We start from the raw sequence: 6,000 nt of genomic DNA on the forward strand, positions 1-6,000 counted from the left end.
CTCGGAGCCAGCCATTTTTTCTAAACTAAACTAGAATATTCAGGTTAAATTGCTGTGTTGGCATTTTGCGATAAATAAGTGGGTTTTGGATTGCAATTTGGGCACTTGGTCTCGAAAAGGTTCACCATCACTGTCTTATAGCAACTCAAGGTCAGGATTGCTTACTCAGGTGGGAAGAAGAAGAAGAGTTTGGATTTATATCCCCCCTTTCTCTCCTGTAAGGCAAAGGGGCTGACAATCTCCTTTCCATCCCCCCCACTTCCACAACAAACGCCCTGTCAGGTGGGTGGGGCTGAGAGAGCTCCAAAGAACTGTGACTAGCCCAAGGTCACCCAGCTGGCATGTGTTGGAGTGCACAAGCTAATCTGGTCCACCAGATAAGCCTCCACAGCTCAAGTGGCAGAGCGGGGAATCAAACCCGGTTCCCCAGATTAGAGTGCACCTGCTCTTAACCACTACACCACGCTGAAATTCACATTCACTTCCAACCTGGCCCTTTTAACTGGAGATGTTAAGGTTTGAACCTGGGACTTTCTGCATGTCAAGCAGATGCTCTTCCACTGAGCCACAGCATTGAATCAGAAACTTAGATGGGGCTAGTGTTCCCTTATATAAAGCCGTGGTGCGACCGCACTTGGAGTCCTGTGTTCAGTTCTGGTCGCCACATCTCAAAAAAGGATATTGAGGAGATAGAAAAAGTGCAGAGAAGAGCAACGAGGATGATTGAGGGACTGGAGCACCTTCCCTATGAGGAGAGGCTGCAGCGTTTGGGACTCTTTAGTTTGGAGAGGAGGCGTCTGAGGGGGGATAGGATTGAAGTCTATAAAATTATGCATGGGGTAGAAAATGTGGACAGAGAGAAATTGTTCTCTCTTTCTCACAATACTAGAACCAGGGGGCATTCATTCAAAATGCTGGGGGGAACAATTAGGACTAATAAAAGGAAACACTTCTTCACGCAACGTGTGATTGGTGTTTGGAATATGCTGCCACAGGAAGTGGTGATGGCCACTAACCTAGATAGCTTTCAAAAGGGCTTGGACAGATTTATGGAGGAGAAGTCGGTTTATGGCTACCAATCTTGATCCTCTTTGTTCTGAGATTGCAAATGCCTTAACAGTCCAGGTGCTCAGGAGCAACAGCCGCAGAAGGCCATTGCTTTCACCTCCTGCAGGTGAGCTCCCAAAGGCACCTGGTGGTCCACTGTGAGTAGCAGAGAGCTGGACTAGATGGACTCTGGTCTGATCCAGCTGGCTTGTTCTTATGTTCTTATGTTCATCTGATGCTTGAAGTACATTCTCCATCAGCACGCGCGTGTGCACACACACACACGGATGGAATGGAAAATTGTAAGCAGAAGGGTTAATGAAATGCAAGAGTTTGCATAGTAAAAAGTGCTTCTCTCCGTCACCCTCTTTGTCTTAACTCAAGCGTTATCATCCCTGGGCAAACAAGAGCTGTCATTTTCAGTTCTACTGGCCGAAGAAACCCATTTGGGAATGGCTTGGACAGGCAATGATTTGCTGTTCAGCAGCATTCCACCGAATGTGTGTGAGAGAATGTAAATAAGAAGATCCCTTATTCATGGCCCTGAAACTTTGGAACTCCCTCCCCCAGGAGATTCATCTGCCTCTCTCTATCAGTGTCTTTTGCCAGCAGGGTGAAGACTTTTGTTTTGTTTTGTTGGTTATACCCATATTTAGCCCTCCCTCTGGTTTGGGTATTGTTTGTTTATGTGGCGTAGGAGGTGAAGAGCTCGTGTATCTAATCTGGAGGAACCGGGTTTGATTCCCAGCTCTGCCGCCTGAGCTGTGGAGGCTTATCTGGGGAATTCAGATTAGCCTGTGCACTCCCACACACGCCAGCTGGGGGACCTTGGGCTAGTCACAGCTTCTCGGAGCTCTCTCAGCCCCACCCACCTCACAGGGTGTTTGTTGTGAAGGGGGAAGGGCAAGGAGATTGTAAGCCCCTTTGAGTCTCCTGCAGGAGAGAAAGGGGGGATATAAATCCAAACTCTTCTTCACTCTTCTTCTTTATTGAATTAATTTGTCATTTTAATTGTTTTTAATAGCTCAGATGTTTAAATGTTTCAATGTGCCCTGAGAAACTTTGCTGGGATAAGGATCAGGTAGAAAGGCAGCATCAAAATGTTTTAAATTTAGCTAGCTAGATACGGATTGCTGTGGGTTTTCCCGGCTGTGTGGCCGTGGTCTGGTTGCTTTTGCTTCTGAACAAAACTACCAGGCCAAGGTCTGGTCGTCTTCACCTGCATCCATGGCTGGCCTCTTCAGAGGCATGGCACAGTAAGATGTGTTTCTCTCTGTGGCGCAGTGCGGCCACACAGCCCGGAAAACCCATAATAGCCAGTTGATTCCAGCCATGAAAGCCTTTGATGACAGACAGACAGACCGACAGACCGACAGACCGACAGACCGACAGACAGACAGACAGACAGACAGACAGACAGACAGACAGACAGACAGACCTACCTTTCATTGGCATGGCTGGCTTAGGTGCCGGACAATTCTGTATCTTAAGAACATAAGAACAAGCCAGCTGGATCAGACCAGAGTCCATCACCTGCAGGAGGTGAAAGCAATGGCCTTCTGCGGCTGTTGCTCCCGATCACCTGGTCTGTTAAGGCATTTGCAATCTCAGATCAAAGAGGATCAAGATTGGTAGCCATAAATCGACTTCTCCTCCATAAATCTGTCCAAGCCCTTTTTAAAGCTATCCAGGTGAGTGTGTCACCACCTCCTGTGGCAACATATTCCAAGCACCAATCCCTGCGTTGCGTGAAGAAGTGTTTCCTTTTATTAGTCCTAATTCTTCCCCCCAGCATTTTCAATGAATGCCCCCTGGTTCTAGTATTGTGAGAAAGAGAGAACAATTTCTCTCTGTCAACATTTTCTACCCCCTGCATAATTTTATAGACTTCAATTCTATCCCCTCTCAGACGTCTCCTCTCCAAACTAAAGAGTCCCAAACGCTGCAGCCTCTCCTCATAAGGACGGTGCTCCAGTCCCTCAATCATCCTCGTTGCCCTTCTCTGCACTTTTTCTATCTTAAAAAACTCATCATTTTTCATATCACATGCCCAGTGAAAAGCCACAGAATTCCACACCAGAATTCAAACTCATGACATTTGAAGCAAAAATGACAGGATTTTATTGCACAAATAGCATTTCAGGGCAGAATGAAGGGGGCAGCAATCAACGCAGAGACCTTACCCTCAGTGGTGGGATTCAAATCATTTAACAACCGGTTGTTTACAAGCACCATTTTAACCACCGGTTCTGCCAAAGCGGCGTGAACCTGCTGAGCCCCACTACTGCTTACGGTGATGGGGTTCTTAATGCTGCATCAGAAGAGGTTCCGAAGACATGGAGGATGTCTCTTTAAGATGACAGCTTTAAAAGGGGATTGGATAAATTTATGGGAGATAGGTCCATCAGTGGCTTCTAGCCATGGTGACCAAAGGGTCCTCCTTGTGTTTAAAAGAATTTGGACTTATCATTGAATATGTACAGAATACTTACCTGACTGGATTCATATAAAATGTTGATGAACCAAGATGGACTGAATATATTTATGTATATACATGGTTTCGCATTGATTGACTTACCTTAAGGATGTTTGAACTGATGTGAGAGTATGAACTAAATACTTAACTGAATTAATACGGATGACCCTGAATCTATTTGTTATAGTTGTTAAAAATAAGTTGAAATAAATTCATGTATATAGATATAGGCATTTGAAATATTAGTTATAGCCCGAGTGCAACAGTAGTGGTAGTTCTATTGTTATTAATATTTACTATTGCACTCCCTTTTCTTATGTGACCAAAGGGAACCTCCACATACAGAGGCTGTATACCTTTGAATCGCAGTGCCCGGCAGCAACATGAGGGGAAATCCGTGGCCGCTCTTCTTTCATAATAACCGACTGAGACAGCATGAGACAGAATGCCGGTCTAGATCGACCACTGATCTGATCCAGCGGAGTTCTTGTTATGTTCTGAAGTCATTGGCTGTGAATCATCTCAGCCTCTTTCAGTCCATCTGGAAGATGTTGCTGCAAACATCTGGCGCTGGGACAGGAGGCAGGTCAGTCCAGGGACAATGCGAAATTGCTGACCCTTGCACCAAACTTTGCAGCGCTGCCAAAAGCCCGTCTCCCTGCCAGCAGAGCAGAAAAATGTCAATGCAGCGAGCAATGGCGTTGGAAACAGGGAAAGCACAGATCTGGAAGTCTGTCTTCTGTCCCAGGTAGAAAGCGAAACTGGAGTTAGACTACTCAGCCCCAACTCACAAATCTGAACACAGCAATAGTCCACTGAAAATGTGCGATTTTCTGCCCCCTACATGACTAAATGGCTGCAGCCCGCGGACATTGGACCCCATATGTGGGTGTAACCCTCATGCAGTGGCGTAGGAGCAGCAGTGGCGTAGGAGGTTAAGAGCTCATGTATCATACATGCAGGAATAGCACTTGATTCAAAGCTCTGCTTTCAGTGCTCTTTGAAGCTTATCTGCGGAATGGCAAATTAGCCTGGGCACTCCCACACAAGCCAGCTGGGTGACCTTGGGCTAGTCACAGCTTCTCGGAGCTCTCTCAGCCCCACCCACCTCACAGGGTGTTTGTTGTGAGGGGGGAAGGGCAAGGAGATTGTAAGCCCCTTTGAGTCTCCTGCAGGAGAGAAAGGGGGGATATAAATCAAAACTCTTCTTCTTCTTCTCTTCATATATCCCCCTGGATAGTACGTCACTGACAGCGTATATGGAGGAATCAGTGTTTTGGAAGAAGAATCAGCAAGGCTTCTTGCCCAAGGAAGTTCCACCTCCCGAACATTTTGGAGATTTTCACAAGCGTCTGTGAACGATTAATGTATCTAAAAGCCACCCAGGGCTTTTCACAGCTCCGTTCAAAGCGTTTGGAGGTTGGCAACGGAGTTCCCCATTTCGCGTGGCCGCTGCCACGATTATCAGCAGGTGGCGCCACCGATTAGCTCAGCTGTTGAATGGAGAGTTTGTTCATTTTTTGCTGTTGACGAGAAATTAAAAAAGAGGTCTCTTTTTAGGGGCGAAGGGATACCTTGAAAATCTGGGCAACGCGTTTCTGGATATTTTCCATCAAATTGGCTTGGTGTTTAAGTGCTGTTCTGCGTCCGTTACAGTCCCTAATATGAACCAGATGTGGCTTCTCAAGAGGTTTCTTCCGACTCCAGCAAAACTAGCCAGATTTTTCTGCTGGAAATTCTTGTCCGCGAGATTAGTTAAGCAGATTAGCCTCTCCAAATTAACTCTTCCTTTGGACTAATTTTCTGGTCCACTGACTATTTTGATAAGAGTGCTGTCCATCTTTCTCTAGCATAGCCTTGCCTAACTGTGAAATGGACAGAAATTCACCAGGTGTAGAGTTTTATAGAACTTTGCTGGGAAAATATTCCCCTTTCTCTCTTGCAAGGAGACTCAGAGGGGCTTACAATCTCATTTCCCTCCCCCCCAGCCCCCCACAACAAACACCATGAGAGGTGGGTGGGGCTGAAAGAGCAGCAAAGAACTGTGACTAGCCCAAGGTCACCCAGCTGGCGTGTGTTGGAGTGCACAAGCTAATCTGGTTCACCAGATATGCCTCCACAGCTCAAGTGGCAGAGCAGGGAATCAAACCCGGTTCTCCAGATTAGAGTGCACCTGCTCTTAACCACTACGCCACACTTACACCTTTCGCTTCAGAAGTTTTGTGTGCCTCAATTTTCCTGTTGGTTTCTCCTGAGTAGAATGTGAGTCTTGACTTTGCCCCCAGGGTCTGTTTTCATTGGCAAAAGCCCTGAAACAGAGAAAAATAATAGTGTAAGGGACAATTCTCTCTGAGAATGTGCAGAGTGTTTTCTCCTTATCTCTGATTAAACACTATCAGCAGGCCTTGCTACCCAATCTGGCTTTAGGTCAGGGTGGACCACCAGCCCACTGCTCTGAACCACTATACCGCACTGTT

This window comes from Sphaerodactylus townsendi, linkage group LG10 (genome assembly GCF_021028975.2).
Source record: "Sphaerodactylus townsendi isolate TG3544 linkage group LG10, MPM_Stown_v2.3, whole genome shotgun sequence".
NCBI classification, from domain to species: domain Eukaryota; kingdom Metazoa; phylum Chordata; class Lepidosauria; order Squamata; family Sphaerodactylidae; genus Sphaerodactylus; species Sphaerodactylus townsendi.